Source organism: Budorcas taxicolor, chromosome 7, assembly GCF_023091745.1.
Source record: "Budorcas taxicolor isolate Tak-1 chromosome 7, Takin1.1, whole genome shotgun sequence".
NCBI lineage: Eukaryota > Metazoa > Chordata > Mammalia > Artiodactyla > Bovidae > Budorcas > Budorcas taxicolor.
The window spans coordinates 10,517,555-10,538,516 of NC_068916.1; the positions used below are offsets into that span (position 1 = coordinate 10,517,555).

Genomic DNA, 20,962 nt, shown 5'->3' on the forward strand with positions numbered 1-20,962 from the left:
AAAATAATTCAGTCTATCTCAGAGTCCAAAGAACACTGTGGTGGTCTTCTTGTTTGACTGAAATATCAAATTATTTTTTAGATGCTAAAAAGAGAACTCAGTAAGGCAATGCTCAGTGATAACAATTAAATGACAGGAAAGAAAGCACAATTACAAAAGATAAAAGAGAGATATAAAGGGCTTTCAGGCAGAATATAATAGAATGTATATCCAAATATCTTACTAATTCACTGGAAGAAAGAGGTAAAGTGTTAACTGGAGGGACATAAAATGAAGTGAAGGCATTTTTTTCTAACTTTCAATATAGGGCATATGTAACTATATTTCCTTATTGATGAGAAAGGTCCACACCAAAGAAGATCTGCAAACACATCCTTGCAACAGCAGTTGCAGGAGACATGTATTTCACAGCATTTTCTATGGGGGAAAAAAAGGAAGGAAAATAATTAATTTTCATAAAGGGGAATGCTAATGAACTTGAATTATTCCATTCCTTGTGATGCTTGAATATATAAGTGGATTTGATAACTATTTACTTTCTGTATCTCAAATTATCTTTGTGACTCCTTTCCTTGGTAGAATAGAACTGGAGAATTTCTATTCTTGTTTATAATTGCTGCTGCTGCTAAGTCGCTTCAGTCGTGTCTGACTGTGTGACCTCATAGATGGCAGCCCACCAGGCTCCCCCGTCCCTGGGATTCTTCAGGCAAGAGTACTGGAGTGGGTTGCCATTGCCTTCTCCATGTTTATAACTATGATCTTTCAAATAAATAGTTGGAGGTTACCACTACCCCCTCATACTGGTTATTTGTCATTTTGTTCTTTATTTATGTATAGATGTATTTGAGGGGAATTGTGAATATATATGAATTTGGTGTGGTCAAATTTCTTAATTAATCATATTGTATATTCTCCATTGCCTTCTATTTATTTATTTATTGGCATATAGTTGCTTTACCACATTGTGTTACTTTCTATAGTGCTATGAAGTGAATCAGCTCTATGCATACATACATCCCCTCCCTCTTGGCCCTCCCTCTCATCCCCCATCCCATCTATCTAGGTCATCATGGAGCACCGAGCTGAGTTCCCTGTGTGGCACAGTAGGTCTGCACTAGCTATCTGTTTTACACACGGCAGTGCACCTACTTCAGTCCCAATCTTCAAATTCATCCCCCTTCTCCCGTCCAGCTGTGTCCATATGTTTTTCCCCGATGTCTGTGTCTCTATTCCCACCCAACAAATAGGTTCCTCAGTACCATTTTTCTAGATTCCACTTACATGCATCCCTATATATTCGTTTTTATTTAAAAATTTTTTTTTCTGAAAGAAATTGAGCTGTCAGTTTAATAGTTTCCGTTTGCCGATCATTGTTTTAGACAAAAATGAAGTTGAAAGTTCTGTATCCTTCATGCTAATAAATCACCGATTACAGTTTTTCCAACATGCATTTACATCTCTGCTATTTCTAATTGTTCCTTTATTTATTTATTTTTGGCCACCCTACATGGCATGTGGGATCTTAGTTCTCTGACCAGGAATGGAACTTGTGCCCCCTGCAATGGAAGTGCTGATTCTTAACCACTGGACCAGCAGGGAAATTCCTAATTGCTCCTTTTGATTAGACCTATGTTTAAAATCAAACCATCATTTGGAAGGCATTTTTTTAATTTTAATTTTTATTTTCTTTTGCTTTACAATACTGTATTGGTTTTGCCATATATTGACATGAATCAGCCACGGCTGTACATGAGTTCCCAATCCTGAACCCCCCTCCCACATCCCATCCCATATCATCTCTCTGGATCATCCCCATGCACCAGCCCCAAGCATCCTGTATCCTGTATCGAACATAGACTGGCGATTCGTTTCTTATATGATAGTATACATGTTTCAATGCCATTCTCCTAAATCATCCCACCCTCTCCCTCTCCCTCAGAGTCCAAAAGTCCATTCTATACATCTGTTTGTTTATCATTTGACTAATGATCACTATACCTTCTGTGAAAATTGAAAGTGAAAGTCACTCAGTCGTGCCAGACTCTTTGTAGCCCCATGGACTCCTCTGTCCATGGAATTCTCCAGGCAAGAATACTGGGGTGGGTTACTATTCCCTTCTCCAGGAGATCTTCCTGACCCAGGAACTGAACCCAGGTCTCCTGCATTGCAGGCAGATTCTTTACCATCTGAGCCACCAGGGTACACTGAAATCCACAACTATTCATATAAGGTGAAATTATAACTTAAATACTGCTTTCTCCCTACATTTTAAAAGTCATTCTGTTTCATTCTTTTTTCCCAAGTCATTGGCAACTTAACTTTATATTAATGATCAATGGTGACTTTGTTAAATTGTTACTATTTCACATTTTTATATAGCATAGATTTTCATTCCATTTTGTTACATACAGTTGTTTTGAAACTACTCTACTTGACCTAGTCTCATTCAAGTTAATTTTTTTTTTTGCCATAAATTCTTAGATTATTTTAAAATCTCTCTTTCTGTATTATGCATGAAGTCTTAACTACCAGACTGCTAGGGTAGTTCCCCAAGATTAACATCTTGTTTGTACTATGCACTTTGGATATATTCTTGACTATGGTAATTGTTCAAGATGTTTGTCAGCCTGAAAGCATTTAAATTCCTAATGGAAAAAAAATCTTACTCATTATTAAAATAAAAATTGATTTAAAGTGAAAAGAGAATATCTGTAGTTTGACTATTAATAGCTATCTTCAGATTGTTTATCAGAGACTGATTCTTTACTACTGCTAGCACATTTGGGGGTAATTATTCTTACCCCAAAATGTGAAAGGTCTTTAAGTTTTCCCCAGGACAATGGTATGAAAAAGATTTTTTGCTGTTCTCTTAAACTATATACTGAGTTCAAGCAAAGATTTTTATGCTGGATCATGATTTTGATTTGCCTATTATTATTATTATGTACCCACATATTCTATGTCCAGTTTTCTATAGATACCAATATTTCAAAGAATTTTTATGAAAGATTGTTTTTGAACTGACTTTAAGTACATACTTTTGTTCATAAGTTAAAAAACATTTTTTCTCTAGTTAAAAATGTCTATCATCTTACTTCTGAGTATCTTGACTTATTTATCATGATTTTGCCCACTCAAAGACTTTATATGTAGATTTCAAGATGTTTATCTATGTGTCCGTTACACTTACACTGAGGTCATAATCTTTCTAATTTTTTGCAAGATGTTTTACGGTGGGAACCTACAGACTTGGCAAAATAAATAGATATTTGTGTTTAATTTCATCAACAATTCACTTCTTCCAAACAAAATGAAATACAACCTTAAATGTCCATAAATAGAGACCTAAGCCCTAATGTATCCAACAAATAACTGAGAACATGCTATATACCAGATCATTCCAGGAAGATTATGTTTTATATTATTTGACATCTAGGTCATTGTCAATTTAATTAACCCATTTTTATATCATGAATCAGAAAGTCGCTCAGTTGTGTTGACTCTTTGTGACCTATGGACTATACATACAGTCCATGGAATTCTCCAGGCCACAATACTGGAGTGGGTAGCTGTTCCCTTCTCCAAGGGATCTTCCCAACTCAGTAATCAAACCCAGGTCTCCTGCATTGCAGGTGGATTCTTTATCAGCTGAACCACAAGGAAAACCCGTAAGTTATTGTTATCATATTTCTTATGCATTTAGTTTTCAATGCTCTATTCAATTTTATTTGTTAAACTTCTCTTGAAACCATACTATTTAACTTGGTTTCATTCTCCTTTTCCTTTCCTCAACTTTTCATTTTTTTCTAAATTCATTTTTGTACAAGTGCATTTATATTCACACACGGTTAAAATACAAACTTGAACATAACAGGTGAAGTCTCTGTCTGCTTAGACCCTGTTTTCATTGAGAAGATGAGTACAATGAAAGAAATGTATGAATAACACAATGTCTCAGATAACTAATATGAAGAATGTTACTCAGAAGGCTGGAATCACCATGACATGTATATCTTATGTGTATGGACCGTGGAGGTCACTGATGGTTGGGCAAACTAGGACCAAAGTGTGCATACAAGAATTAACAGATCATCCCACCCTCTCCCTCTTCCACAGAGTCCAAAAGACTGTTCTATACATCTGGGAGAATGGCATTGAAACATGTATATTATCATATATGAGACAAATCGCCAGTCCAGGTTCGATGCATGATACTGGATGCTTGGGGCTGGTGCACTGAGACGACCCAGAGGGATGGTACCGGGAGGGAGGAGGGAGGGGGGTTCAGGATGGGGAACACGTGTATACCTGTGGCAGATTCATGTTGAAGTATGGCAAAATCAATACAATATTGTAATTAACCTCCAATTAAAATAAATAAGTTTATATTAAAAAAAAGAATTAACAGAAAAATGATGAAAACCCAAGAATAGCAAAGAGAAGGGGCCACGTACGAAAAGAGAGAAAGAGGACTGCCTAGTCTGCTATCAGACCACATAAAAACAATTAAAAAAATATAAAACAGGCACAGGAAAAACAAGTTTTGCTGCCTCATCATAAAGATGGGCTTTCCAGGTGGCACGAGTGGTAAAAAATCTGCCTGCCAATGCGGGCAAAGGCACCCCACTCCAGCACTCTTGCCTGGAGAATTCCACGGACGGAGGAGCCTGGTAGGCCGCAGTCCATGGGGTCGCGAAGAGTTGGACACAACTGAGCGACTTCCCTTTTACTTTTCACTGTCATGGATTGGAGAAGGAAATGGCAACCCACTCCAGCGTTCTTGCCTGGAGAATCCCAGGGTCAGGGGAATCTGGTGGGTTTCCATCTATGGAGTCACACGGAGTCGGACAGGACTGAAGCGACTTAGCAGCAGCAGCAACCAATGCGGGAGACAAGAGTTGTGAGTTCGATCCCTGGGCCAGGAAGATCCCCTGGAGGAGGAAATGGCAAGCCAGTCCAGTGTTCTTGTCTGGAGAATCCTATGCACAGAGGAGCCTAGAGGGCTACAGTCCATGGATTTGCAAAGAGTCAGACATGACTAAAGCGACTAAGCACAGGATAGCACATTAAAGTCAACATTCATTTTACATTATGTATTGTACTTTATATACATCCTTTTACAAGTGGTTTTTTTTTTTTTTTTTTTTTTGCCTTTACTCACTTTTATCTTGAGTGGTATAATCTGCAAATGTTTTAAAGCATAAAGACATCACTACTTTATCTTTTGGGTGAGTGTATTCTTTTTTATCATTTTTCCTGGGCATCAAGGGAGTATTCAGTTCACTTGCTCAGTCGTGTCTGACTCTTTGAGACCCAATGAACCGCAGCACACCAGGCCTCCCTGTCCATCATCAACACTCGGAGTCCACCCAAACCCATGTCCATCGAGTTGGTGATGCCATCTCATCCTCTTTCGTCCCCTTCTCCTCCAGCCCTCAATCTTTCCCAGCATTAGGGTCTTTTCAAATGAATCAGCTCTTCCCATCAGGTGGACAAAGTATTGGAGTTTCAGCTTCAACATCAGTCCTTCCAATGAACACCCAGGACTGATCTTTAGGATGGGTTGGTTGGATCTCCTTGCAGTCCAAGGGACTCTCAAGAGTCTTCTCCAACACCACAGTTCAAAAGCATCAATTCTTCGGTGCTCAGCTTTCTTTACAGTCCAACTCTCACATCCATACATGACTACTGGAAAAACTATAGCCTTGACTAGACGGACCTTTGTTGGCAAAGTAAGTCTCTGCTTTTTAATATGCTGTCGAGGTTGGTCATAAGGAGTTCCTTTCAAGGAGTAAGCGTATTTTAATATCATGGCTGCAATCACCATCTGCAGTGATTTTGGAGCCCAGAAAAATAGTCAGCCACTGTTTCCACTGTTTCCCCATCTATTTCCCATGAAGTGATGGGAACAGATGTCACGATCTTAGTTTTCTGAATGTTGAGCTTTAAACCAACTTTTCGCTCTGCACTTTCACTTTCATCAAGAGGCTCTTAAGTTCTCCAATTTCTGCCATAAGGGTGGTGTCATCTGCATGTCTGAAGTTATTGATATTTCTCCTGGAAATCTTGATTCCAGCTTGTGCTTCTTCCAGCCCAGCGTTTCTCATGATGTACTCTGCATATAAGTTAAATAAGCTGGGTGACAATTTCTACCTTGACGTACTCCTTTTCCTATTTGGAACCAGTCTGTTGTTCCATGTCCAGTTCTAACTGTTGCTTCCTGACCTGCATACAAGTTTCTCAAGAGACAGGTCAGTTGGTCTGGTATTCCCATCTCTTTCAGAATTTTCCACAGTTTATTGTGATCCACACAGTCAAAGGCTTTGGCATCGTCAATAAAGCAGAAATAGATGTTTTCCTGGAACTCTCTCGCTTTTTCCATGATCCAGCGGGTGTTGGCAATTTGATCTCTGTTTCCTCTGCCTTTTCTAAAACCAGCTTGAACATCTGGAAATTCACCGATCACGTATTGCTGAAGCCTGGCCTGGAGAATTTTGAGCATTACTTTACTAGAATGTGAGATGAGTGCAATTGTGTGGTAGTTTGAGCATTCTTTGGCATTGCCTTTCTTTGGGATTGGAATGAAAACTGACCTTTTCCAGTCCTGTGGCCACTGCTGAGTTTTCCAAATTTGCTGGCATATTGAGTGCAGCACTTTCACAGCATCATCTTTCAGGATTTGCAATAGCTCAACTGGAATTCCATCACCTCCATTAGCATTATTCATAGTGATGCTTTCTAAGGCCCACTTGAGTTCACATTCCAGGATGTCTGGCTCTAGGTGAGTGATCACACCACCGTGATTATCTGGGTCATGAAGATCTTTTTTGTACAGTTCTTCTGTGTATTCTTGCCATCTCTTCTTAATATCTTCTACTTCTGTTAGGTCCATACCATTTCTTTCCTTTATCAAGCCCATCTTTCCATGAAATATTCCCTTGGTGTCTCTAATTTTCTTGAAGAGATCTCTAGTCTTTCCCATTCTATTGTTTTCCTCTATTACTTTGCATTGATCACTGAGGAAGGCTTTCTTATCTCTCCTTGCTATTCTTTGGAACCCTGCATTGAAATGGGAATATCTTTCTTTTTTTTCTTTGCTTTTTGTTTCCCTTCTTTTCACAGCTATTTTAAGACCTCCTCAGACAGCTATTTTGCTTTTTTTAAATTTATATACTCAAGGGAGTATAGAAGCACATGAAATGTCACCAGAACCAAAGAAGGTTTTATTTACCACAGTCTGTCAGGGACCATTTGAGCTTATTAGATCTTTCTTTTCTCTTATGTCCAGTTCCTCTCTCTCTCCCTCGATACATACATACATCATTTTTCAGTTTTATTAATTTTTACCTGTGCTGGGTCTTCACTGATGTGTGGGCATTTCTCTAGTTGGGGCGAGCAGGGGCCACTTTCTAGTTGCACTGTGAAGACTTCTCATTGTGGTGGTTTCTGTTTGGGAGAGCACAGGCTCTAGGGCACTCTGGCTCAGTAGTTATGATGCATGGACTTAGTTATCTGGAAGCATATGGAGTCTTCCTGGACCAGGGATTGAACTCATGACCCCTGCATTGACAGCCAGATTCTTAACCACTTTCAGGCTTTGAGAAAGAAAATTATATATATACACACACATACATATATATATGTATATATATATATACACACACAAGCATATAGCATCACAGACTCAATGGACATGAATGCAAGCCAACTCCAGGAGATAGTGAAGGACAGGGAAGTCCATGGAAAGAATCAGACATGACTTTTCGACTGAACAACAACATGACTTTATGTAACAAATTTTCAACATAAGTTTAATACAAAGCATAAAATGGCCATACCAAAACAGAGCTCCAAGTTTATTTGTACTGTGCTCTGTCATTTCAGTCATGTCTAACTCTTTGCAAGCCTATGGACTGTAGCCCACCAGGCTCCTCTGTTCATGGGATTCTCCAGGCAAGAATACTGGAGTGGGTTGCCATGCCCTTCTCCAAAGGATCTTCCCAACCCAGGGATCAAACTTGTGTCTCTTGTGTCCCTTGCATTGCAGGCAGATTCTTTTCCCATTGAGCTATCTGGGAATGTTGGGAAATTTACAAACTGGAATTTCTGGATGCCATTTCTAAATAATTTGCCATGATCATCTTGAGTTATATCAACATCCAACTTAATAAGGGTAGTTAGGGGTGAAAAAGACATGGAAGTTACACAGTATAGGAAGGAAGATTCTACTGTGTGTGTGTGTGTTTTCATGCCTTGTGAAGTGTGTGAAGTCCTCCAGGCAGGAGTACTGAGCACATATATTCCAAGGTGAATCTTATAACAGAGTTCTAAACTCAACTGCCAGAAGAGATTCATTAGTACTTACAAGCCAACTTTGCAACAATTTCCTGAGGTTCTAAAAATACATAATGTATATAAAAGACTCCTTGATATTTGATGCTTCAGCAGCAGCAGGGAGGCCACTTTGCTTCTCAGCATCCTATGACATCATCTCTGCTCACTTTCCCTCCTGCCCATTACCTTTCCTATACTGAACATCTTAAAGAAGGACCTCTCGTTGCACTGCTGTTCTCTCTGCCTGGCACACATTTCATCTGATATGTTCATGGAAATGTCACCTTGTTTTTCAAGTTTTCAAGCCTTAGCATGAACATCCATAAAAAATAGCACCCCTTCTTTGCTCATTCTCTTATACCTGCTTTCGTTTTCTTCATACAATCTGTCACAGTCTGAGAAGCTATACATACCTTTTTTTAAAAAATTCTCTGGATTTTTCTCTGTAGATGGATAGTAAGAGTTTTTATTTTTCAGCACCCCATACTCATTGCCTAGACAGCACCAGGAACATTGTCGGCACACAATTTAAATGCCCTGAAAAAAATGAAAGAATTTCTCCTTAAATATGAGAAATATTTGACTTGCCAGGGAAAATGCTGAAAGTCAAACAAGCTTGCTAATTAAAGATGATATAAGAAATTCCACCAAGGGGACTGAATTCATAAACAAATTTTTGAAATTAATATTTTGATAGGCAATTATAAATGGCAGCCCTTTAACAATGTGAGTAGTATCTGATTGTGTAAAAATCAGTCATGTTATTTTCCCATTTCCTCATAGTTACCTTCAGCCCATGGTACCAAGGAACCTAACACATGTTTCAGAATTTCTTCTTCTGGGATTTTCATATTTGGACCTTTCCTCTCCATGTACCTGATCACTGTGTTTGGAAACCTGCTCATCATCCTGGCCATCAGCTCAGACCCCCATCTCCATACTCCCATGTACTTCTTTCTCTCCAACCTATCCATTGTAGACATCTGTATCACCTCCACCATCACCCCAAAGATGCTGTGTAACATCCAGACACAGAGCCACATTATAACCTATGAAGGCTGCATGATGCAGATGTATTTTTTCATGCCGTTTGCAGGGTTGGATGACTTCCTCCTGACTGTGATGGCTTATGACCGCTTTGTGGCCATCTGCCACCCTCTTCACTACACGGTCATCATGAACCCACAACGCTGTGGAATTCTGGTTTTGGTTAGCTGGATCATTAGTGTCCTACATTCCTTGTTAGAAACTTTAATGGTATTGACGCTGTCCTTCTGCAGAGAGGTGAAAATCCCTCACTATTTCTGTGAACTCAAGCAGTTGATTCAACTTGCGTGTTCCAACAACTTTCTTAATGAACTGGTGATGAATTTTGCAGCTGGGCTTCTGGGGGGTGTTCCCCTTGCTGGTATCCTTTACACTTACTGTAAGATAGCTTCCTCAATATGTAGAATCTCATCAGCTCAGGGGAAGTATAAAGCATTCCCCACCTGTGCATCTCACCTCTCAGTCGTCTCCTTATTTTACTGTGCATGCTTAGGAGTGTATCTTAGCTCTGTTGCTCCCCACAACCCACACTCAAGTGCAACAGCCTCAGTGATGTACACCGTGGTCACACCCATGCTGAACCCCTTCATCTACAGTCTGAGGAACAGAGACATTAAGAGAGCTCTAAGAGCGTTCTTTCAAATGTGAGCTATAAGAAAAGGTAATTCACCTGGGCTGAAGAAAGGCCTCAGAATCATAAGTTGCTAAACTTGGATCAGACTGTGGAAGTAGAACTTGCTATTTCAATTTATTTCCTGAAATTTTCCTTTTTTTGACTTCAGCTTCTCCGTGTGATTTATAAAACTGTTAAGGCTTGTGATATCTCTCATAATTCAAATATTTTTTCATTTTATGGTTTTCCCACTTTCTCAGATTTATGCTTAGCCTTGGATCTGGATAATTTGGGAATTAATCATTTTTTCATATAACTATATGAATTTCTTAAAACTGCATGCATGCTAAGTCACTTTAGTCAAGTCCAGCTCTTTGCGACCCTATGGACTATAGCCTGCCAGGATCCTCTATCCATGGGATTCTCCAGGCAAGAACACTAGATTGGATTGCTGTGCCTTCCTCCACGGGATCTTCCTGACCCAGGGATCTAACCTGCATCTCTTACGTCTTACCGGAAGGTTCTTTACCACTAGCGCCACCTGAAAAATCCTTCTTAAAATAATTTGTTCTCTGATCATCTGTTTTACATATGGAAATATACGTTTCAATGGGGAGGGAGGTGAGAAGGGCTTCAGGATGGGGGTACATATTGTACCTGTGGCTGATTCATGTTGATGTATGGCAAAACCATCATAATTTCATAAACTAATTATCCTCCAACTAAAATTAATTTATTAAAAAAGAAAAAATATTTTCTCTCAAATAAAACATATAGCATCAATGATTTTTTTGTTTGTATAAAGAATAGTCATGAATTGTAGTTTTGCTATGAAAGAAAAAAAAACTACTCTAAGCATTCATGTCTGTTCATGTATTTGTAAAGATTAAAATCTCAGACCACAGATTTGATTTTTATTTGTATCATTTCTTTGTATATAACTACCTTAACTCTTTTTCCTGATATTCTAACTTTGAAAATTTAGTGTCATTTGTAATGTGCAATTTAATTTTTTTCTCCTCAATAAGTTCCTATTATCTTGTTCACGTACCTACCATGTGCGTACATGAATGCTCAGTTGCTTCGTTTGTGTCCGACTCTTTGTGACTCTATGGACTGTAGTCTGCCATGCTCCTCCTGTCCATGGAATTTTCCAGGCAAGAATACTAGAGTGGGTTGCCATGCCTTCCTTCAGTGGATCTTCCTGACCCAAGAATTAAACCTGTTTCCTCGGTCTCTGGCATTGCAAGCAGATTCTTTACCCACTGAACCACCTGGGAAGCCCATACCTACCATAGTCAATGGCAAAAACAGATGATCAAATGCATGTATCCATGTGATATCCCCAAGGCAAGGCACTTTTTGAACTTTTTTCCTGATTTTTAAATCTGAAGTAGAGTTGATTCACAGTGTCTTATTTATTTCTGGTGCATAATACACTGATTCAGTATTTTTACAGATTATCTTTCACTAAAAGTTAATAAAAGATAATGTCAATAATTGCCTGTGCTACACAATATATCCTTGTTACTTGCCTATACAGTAGTTATGCTCTCTTTTTCCCATACTGCTAATTTGCTCATACCGTATTCTCTTTACAGTCTGGTAACTTTTAATTTGTGTTCTGTATCTGTGAGTATGTCTCTGTTTTGCATATATTCTCATTGTATTATTTTTAAGCTTTCATATGATCATTTACCATAAATCATAAGTTATATCATACACTATTTTTTCCCTGATTTATTTCACTAAACATAATAATAACTAGGTCCATCCACATGGCTTCAAATAGCAGAATTTCATTCTTTTTAATGTCTGAGTAATGTTCATTATTTATACATATTAGTGTTTATTTATTTGTGGCACATATTCTTTATATATTTGTCTATTGGTGTACAGTTGAGTTGCTTCCATATTTTGGCTATTGTAAACAGTGCTGCAATGAACATTCAGTTCAGTTCAGTTCAGTCGCTCAGTCGTGTCCGATTCTTTGCGACCCCATGAATCGCAGCACGCCAGGCCTCCCTGTCCATCACCAACTCCCAGAGTTCACTCAGACTCACATCCATCAAGTCGGTGATGCCATCCAGCCGTCTCATTTTCTGTCGTCCCCTTCTCCTCCTGCCTCCAATCCCTCCCAGCATCAGAGTCTTTTCCAATGAGTCAGCTCTTCACATGAGGTGGCCAAAGTACTGGAGTTTCTGCTTTAGCATCACTCCTTCCAAAGAAATCCCAGGGCTGATCTCCTTCAGAATGGACTGGCTGGATCTTCTTGCAGTCCAAAGGACTCTCAAGAGTCTTTCTCCAACACCACAGTTCAAAAGCATCAATTCTTCAGCACTCAGCCTACTTCACAGTCCAACTCTCACATCCATACATGGCCACTCGAAAAACCATAGCCTTGACTAGACGGACCTTAGTTGGCAAAGTAATGTCTCTGCTTTTCAATATGCTGTCTAGGTTGGCCATAACTTTCCTTCCAAGGAGTAAGCGTCTTTGAATTTCATGGCTGCAGTCACCATCTGCAGTGATTTTGGGTGCATGCATCTTTTAAAAATTGTGCTTTTATATTTTGGGTGTATATATTCCCAAGAGTGGTTTCCAGGGTCATATAATAGTTCCATTTTTCAGTCATTGAGAAACCTCCCTACTGATTTCTATAGTGAACGAGTGACTGAGTGAGTGGAGGTCGCTCAGTCATGTCTGACTCTTTGCAACCTCATGGACTATACGGTTGATGGAATTCTCCAGGCCAGAATACTGGAGTGGGTAGCTTTTCCTTTCTCCATGGAATCTTCCCAATCCAGCAATCAAACCCAGGTCTCCCACATTACAGGCAGATTTTTTACCAGCTGAGCCACAAGGGAAGCCCAAGAATGCTGAAATGGGTAGCCTATCCCTTCTGCAGCAGATCTTCCTAACCCAAGAATCAAACCAGGGTCTCCTGCATTGCAGGCAGATTCTTTACCAACTGAGCTATGAGGGAAGCCCATTTTCCTTAGTGGCTCTATCAATTTACAATCCCAACTATATCAATGAACAGATGGTCCAAACAGAAAATCAATAAGGTAATAGTTGTCTTAGATGACATCGGTCACTTAAATAAACCAGTTAGTAATAGGTAACACAAATTTGAATAAATATTTGACATAAAGAATGTGACCTCTCCTTTCTGGGGAGGACATATGTATGCCTATGGTCCATTCGTGGTGATGGATGGCAGAGGCCATCACAATATTATGAAATACGATACAGCAAAATCTTTGTTATACGTCAACTCCTTAAATTATGGAAAATCAATATTCAAGTGAGAGGAGGTTTATATGTTGGAGTGAAGGATTCAATGGCTTATTTTATGTGCTTTTATTAGATTATCTTCTGGTTTCTGGTTGAAAACTTAGAGTGCTGCCTATACATGAATTCTGTTGCTGCCCTAAAGAAATATCATCCTATTTCCTAAGTTAGGCATAATATTAACTGAGGAGAAATGCATGTACATTACAAATAAGAACCATTTTATGTCCTCTCTATGGTAAAGAATCTCTTCAGTCTTTATAATAAAAGGGTGACACAAGAACAATTGAATTCCTGTCTAGTCCTCTGTTTTAGGGTCATATGTTTTTCTCCACAAACATTCATTTTCTTTCAAACTCCTCTGGTTACCTGAAAGGAAACTTTAATGGAGTTACATTTTAATAATGTGATCTAAATTAAACTTAAATAACAAAATGGTCATTAATGTTGTCTTGATAGCAAATCAAATGTCAGAAGTCTTCACTTCTGCTCATTTGGGTTGTTGTATCAGTAAGCTCTTGTTGCATAACAAGCTATTATTTTTTAAAAAAATACTTTATTGAGGTATAGTTGATTTATAATGTTGTGTCAATTTCTGCTATATAGTGAAGAGATTCAGTTATATATGCTTTATTTTTATATCCTTTTTCATGATGCTTTATCACAGGATACTGAATATAGTTCCTATGCTGTACTGTAGGACCTTGCTGTTTACTCATGCTAAATATGATAACTTGTATCTGTTAATGCAAAACTTTCAATCCATACCCCCTACACTCCCTCTCCCTTGGCAACTGCCAGTCTGTTCTCTATGTCTGTGAGTCTGTTTCTGTTTCAGAGATAAGGACATTTGTGTACCTTTGTGTCATATTTTAGATTCTTCATATAAGTGATATCATATGTGTTCACAACAAGCCATTATGAAAGCTTGTTTTGCTAACATGAAATTGTATGGTGATCTTTCTTCTGATGCAAATAAAAATTGTTTACCTCGAAATTTTCTTGTGTCTAATGTAGATCTGTATTGCCAAATAGTTCTATCTTAGTTCAGGTTTAGTATATCTCGTAGATTTAAGTATGTGATATTTTTATTTTCATTTGTTTTCAGGTGATTCTCTATTTCTCCTTTGCTATTTTTATTGACCTCATAGTTGTTCAGTAGCATGTGTTTCAGTTTTCACATAGTTCTGTTTTCTGTTTCCATCTTTCCTCTTTTATTTGATTTCTAGTTTTATATCTTCAAGTGATTGGAAGAGAAGCTTGATGCAATTCAAAATTTCCTAAATTTATTGAGGCTAGTTTTGTGTCCCCAAAACGTGGCCTATTCTTGAGAATGTCCCATGTACACTTGAGAAAAAAATGTATATTCTTCTGCATTAGGATGGAATGTTCTATATAAATATATCAAATGAATCTGGCCTTATATTTAATTTAGCTGATACTTATTTTTTGACTTTCTAGCTGGATGATATTTCTTCATATATCAGGATTGTTAAAGTCATGGGCTATTATTGTGTTACTGTCAATTTCTCCCTTTAGGTCTGTTAACTATTGTTTTATATGTTTGGTGCTCGTATGTTAGGTGCTTGTAAATAAAAAAACAATTATGTACTCTTGACAAACTGTCCCCTGTAGCATTGTATTCTGTCCATTTTTGTCTTTTATTTCCTTTTCTGTCTTGAGATCCATTTTTTTCTGATACGATTATGGCTACACCTTTTATGTTGCTGTTGGCTTGGGCTATCCTTCTCCATCACTTAATTTTAAATCTATGTCTTTAGACATGAACAGTCTCTTGGGTTTAGTATGTATGTGGGTCTTGTATTTTAATCCATCCAGACACTGTATTTTTGATAGGTGCATTCAACACATTTAGAATGATTATTGATAGGTGAGGATTTAGTACTGCTATTTTATCTTTTATATTCTGGTTATTCTATTCCCCACCCTCCTTTTTTTCTTTTTCCTGAGTTTCTGTCTGCCATTTGAATTTGGTCATTTTTCTATGATTTGTTTTAACCAGCTTCCTCTTTTTTGATGTTTTGAGTCATTAGTCTAGATTTATGATTTGTGGTCACCATGGCTTTATGGTAAACATCTCATAGGTAAAAATAGTCCTTTTCCCACTGATAGCATCTTATTTTTGCTGCACACATGGGTTCCTTAGTTTCCTTCTTCCCGTTTTGTGTTTTAGTTGCCTTTTTATGTTGTGAGCTTGTTACCTAATTGAAGTAGCCATAATTATTTTCTGCTTTTTCTCCTCTTTGCACATTACATTATAATAAGGTATTTAAAACTCTGTTCTGTAGTATTTTATAATTTTATGACTCTATTTGTCACCTTACTCAAAGTTTTGTGTGTTTTTGCCTTTCTGTTTCATGTTGAAGAGCTTCTTTCTACATTTCTTGTAGGTTAGGTCTAGTGTTGCTAAAATCCCTTAGCATTTGTTTGTATGAAAAAGTATTTCTCCTTCATATCTTAATGATAATTTTTATGGATAGAATATTTTGGGGTGAAAGCTTTTCTCTTTCAGAATTCTGAGAATGCCATTCCATTCCCTCCTGGCTTGTAGAATTTCTGCTGTGAAATCTTCTTTTAGCCTAATGAGTGTTTCATGAAGGCTACCATCCTGTTTTCTCTGTCCCAGCCTCTAAATTATTTTTTGCTCATGATTTTTGACAACTTTAATATGCTGTGTCCTGGAAAAGGTCTTTGTGCATTGAGGTAATTAGATGATCTTAACTTTATGGACTTGAATTTCCAATTCTTTGCCCAGGTTTTGGAAATTCTCAGTTTTATTTACCTGAATGAGCTCTCTACACTTTTCTTTTTTCTCTTCTCCTTTTCAGACACTCATTATCTTAAAGTGGCCCTTCTTTAAAGAGTCAGTTACCTCTCATTGAATTTCCTCATTTTTTAAATATCTCATTTCTCTTTCTTCTCCTTCTTTTATCATGAATTTCCATCTTCAAACTCACTAACTCTGCCCTGCTTCCAATGATTTCTAATGCATTCTTCATCTGGCTTATTGTTTGCTTTTCAGCTCTAGAATTTCTGTTTAGTTTTATCTTAAAGTTTCAATATTTTGGAAAAGCATTCCTTCTGGTCATCAGTTTTATTCCTGGGTTCATTCGGCTGCCTTTCTCAGTTTTCTTGTACTGAATTTCTTCACCACAGTGTGGAAGTTTGTCTGCTGGACAGTTGCTGTTTTCTTTTGGTGGTGCTGTTCCTGTGGTTCTTTCTTGTCTTTGATGTGCTGTTCCTCTCAGGTGGTGCCTTTTAAAAAGGGAGCAGTTTTCTCTTTCCTTCTACTAAATTAAAAATGTGTTGCTTTTTTAATCTACTAGGTGGCATACCTTTTTCTTTTTTCTTTTGGTTTTTCAATCTTCCTACCTGAGCAGCCCTTCATTATCATTTGAAAGTATTCACTTTCCAACCTCTGTCAAAGATGTTCTCTTTCATCCTAATTACAGTTTCCTGTGCCTCTGGGACTGTTGGTACCTTGCTTGTGGCCACTGTTACCGGTATGCTGCCTGGACCACTGGGACGAAGGCTTTTCTAAAGGGTCTGAGAAATACTGAGTCACAGGCTCTATCACCCTCTTGGCACCTCCTATATGTCCCCACCTTAGAAGTACAGGTTTGTGGAATTCTCTGATAACCTGGTATGTTGTGCACAGGCACCATTGTTGTGTTGTGGACATTATCTTGGCTGTTGAAGGGGAGAGACAAAAGGAGTCTTTCATTAACCCATGATGTAGAAGACGAGATAATTTAAATAGAAAAACCCAAAGTCTCCACCAAAAGTGTATTAGAACTATTAAATGAAATCAGAAAAGTTGCAAGATAAAATTTTAATATACAGAAATCTATAGCTCCCTATACACTAATAATCAACTATAAGAGGAGAAAGGTAAAAAAATACATAGCTAAAATCAAATTTAAAAAATGCCTAGAAATAACCTTAACCAATGAGGTGAAAGATCTGTATTCCAAAATGTATAAAATATTAATGAAGTAAATCAAAGATGATACAAAGAAATGAAAAGACATTCCTGTGCTCTTGGAGTGGAAGAAGTAATACTCTGAAAATGACATACAACCAAAAGCAGTCTACAGATCTGATGCACTCTGAGATCAGCCCTGGGATTTCTTTGGAAGGAATGATGCTGAAGCTGAAACTCCAGTACTTTGGCCACCTCATGTGAAGAGTTGACTCATTGGAAAAGACTCTGATGTTGGGAGGGATTGGGGGCAGGAGGAGAAGGGGACGACAGAAAATGAGATGGCTGGATGGCATCACCGACTCAATGGATGTGAGTCTGAGTGAACTCTGGGAGTTGGTGATGGACAGGGAGGCCTGGCGTGCTGCAATTCATGGGGTCGCAAAGAGTCAGACACGACTAAGCGACTGAACTGAACTGAACTGAACTGAACTGAATCAAAATACTCATGATATTTTTCACTCAAGTAGAACAAAATCCTAAAATTCACACGAAACTACAAGAGACCTAGAATTGTCAAAGCAATCCTGGGGAAACAGCAACAACAACAAAGCTGGAGTCATAAGGATCCCAGACTTCAGACTATACTATCAATACCAACATATGATGATCAGAACTGCATGGTACTGGCACAGAAACTGATGCATGAATCAATAGATCATCCAAGCAATAAATCCAAACAGTTGTGACCAATTAAACTATGGCAAAGGAGGAAGCAAGAATGTACCATGGAGAAAAGATAAGTCTCTTCAACAAGTTGCACTGCCAAAACAGAATGGGCATTTGTGCATGCTCGGTCATGTCCAGCTCTTTGCAGCCTCGTGGATAAGTCTTCTAGGCTTCCCTGCTGGTGGGATTTCCCAGGCAAGAATACTGGTGTGGATTGTCATTTCCTTCTCCAGGGTATCTTCCTGACTCAGGGATAGGAGCTGTGTCTCCTATACTGGTGGGCAAGATTATTTACCACTGAGCCACTTGGGAAGCTGGTGAAAACTAAATGGCCATGTGTGAAACAATGAAATTAGAACATTTTCTCACACCGCATATGAAAAAAAAAATTCAAGATGGATTATGGACCTAAATGTAAGACCTGAATCATCAAATTCTGAGTAGTGAGAACACGGGCATAATATGTTTTGACGTAAATCATAGCAATATTGTTTTGGACCTCTGTCTTTCGGTTAAGGAAATAACAGCAAAAATAAACAAATGGAACTTAATTAAATTTAAAAGTTTTTTCACAGAAAAGGAAACCATCTAAAAAATGAAAAGACATCTATGGAATGGGATAAAATATTTGCAAATTATATCACTGGCAGGAATCAAAATGCCAAATACATAAAGTGCTCATACAACTCAATATAAAAAACAAACAACTCAATAAAAAACGGGCAAATGACCTGAATAGACATTTTTTTTCCTAAAGAAAACATACAGATGGATAACCGACACATAGAAGGTAGATCAGTATCACTATTTCCTAGAGAAATGCAAACTGAAAAAGAATGAGATGTCACCTTGAACTTGTGGGGACAGCTATTATCAAAGACTCTACAATTAATGAATTTTGAAAAGGATCTCAAGAAAAGGAAACCCTGTACACTGTTGGTAGGAGTGTAAATTGGTACAGACAATATAGAAAATAGTACAGAAGTTCCTAAAAAACTAGAAATAGAACTATGCTGTGATTAAACAATTCCACTTCTGAGTATTTATCCAAAAGATGCAAAAACACTAAATAATATGTATTACTAAATCCACTGCCACATAGTTAAGATAATCAACATATGGTTTCAACCTAAGTGTTCATTAGCAGAAGACTGGACAAAGATACTGTGTTTTATACAATAGAATACTACTTAGGTATAAAACAGTGAAATCTCACTATTTGCAACAATATGGCTAGACCTAGAGGGTATGGTTGTCTGAGGAGGCCTTTCATGTAGCTGAGAAAAGAAGAGAAGCTAAAGGAAAAGGAGAAAGAGCTTGCTCAAATTATGTCCATTGAGCCAGTGATGCCATTCAACTGTCTCATCTTCTGTCTTCCCCTTCTCTTCCTGACTTCAATCTTTCCCTGCATCAGGGTCTTTTCCAGTGAGTTGGTTCTTCACATCAGATAACCAAATTATTGGTGTTTCAGCTTCAGCATCAGTCCTTCCAATGAATATTCAGGACTGATTTCCTTTAGGATGGATTGGTTGGATCTCCTTGTAGTCCAAGGGACTCTCAAGAGTCTTCTCCAACAACACAGTTCAAAAGCATCAATTCTTCAGTGCTCAGCTTTCTTTACAGTTCAACTCTCACATCCATACATGACTAACGGAAAAACCATTCCCTGGACTAGATGGACCTTTGTTGGCAAAGTAATGTCTCTGCTTTTTGAACTGAACTGAACTGAACTAGGTTGGTCATAGTTTTTCTTCCAAGGAGCAAATGTCTTTTAATTTCATGGCTGCAATCACCATCTGGAGTGATTTTGGAGCCCAGAAAAATACAGTCTGCCACTGTTTCCACTGTTTCCCCATCTATTTGCCATAAAGTGATGGGACCAGATGCCATGATCTTAGTTTTCTGAAAGTTGAGTTTTAAGCCAACTTTTTCATTCTCCTATTTCACTTTCATCGAGAGGCTCTAAATTATTCTTCACTTTCTGCCATTAGGGTAGTGTCATCTGTGTATCTGAGGTTATTGATATTTCTTCTGCAATCTTGATTCCAGCTTGTACTTCATCCAGCCTGGCTTTTTACATGATGTACTCTGCATATACATCATTACATGATGTACTCTGCATATACATGCAATGTGGGCAGGAATCCCTTAGAAAAAATGGAATAGCCATCATGGTCAATGAAAGAGTCTGAAATGCAGTACTTGGATGCAATCTGAAAAACGACAGAATGATCTCTGTTCATTTCCAAGGGAAACCATTCGATATCATGGTAATTCATGTCTATGCTCCTACCAGTAAGTAACACTGAAGAAGTTGAAGTTGAACAATTCTATGAAGACCTACAAGAGCTTCTAGAGCTAACACCCCAAAAAGATGTCCTTTTCATTATAGGTGACTGGAATGCAAAAGTAGGAAGTCAAGAAACACCTGGAGTAACAGGCAAATTTGGCCTTGGAGTATGGAATGAAGCAGGGCAAAGGCTAATAGAGTTCTGCCAAGAGAACACACTGGTCATAGGGTGTTGGAAAAACCCTCTTCCAACAACACAAGAGAAGGCTCTACACATGGACATCATCAGATGGTTGACACTGAAATCAGATTGATAACATTCTTTGCAGCCAAAGATGGAGAAGCTCTATACAGTAAGCAAAAACAAGAGCAGGAGCTGACTGTGGCTTGGATCATGAACTCCTTATTGCAAAATTCAGACTTAAATTGAGAAAGTGGAGAAAACCACTAGACCATTCAGGTATGACCTAAATCAAATCCCTTATGACTATACAGTGGAAGTGAGAAATAGATTTAAGGAACTAGATCTGATAGACAGAGCGCCTGATAAACGATGGGTGGAGGTTTGTGACATTGAACAGGAGACAGGGATCAAGGCCATCCCCATGGAAAAGGAATGCAAAAAAGCAAAATGACTGTCTGAGGAGGCCTTACAAATAGCTGTGAAAAGAAGAGAAGTGAAAAGCAAAAGAGAAAAGGAAAGATATACCCA

The 20,962-nt window shown here is 38.2% G+C and overlaps 1 pseudogene; it reads left to right on the forward strand.

Annotated features, from left to right (window-relative positions):
• The first annotated feature begins 9,130 nt into the window (after positions 1 to 9,130).
• Positions 9,131 to 10,029, forward strand: LOC128051275 (olfactory receptor 7A5-like; annotated as a pseudogene).
• Positions 10,030 to 20,962: the final 10,933 nt, after the last annotated feature.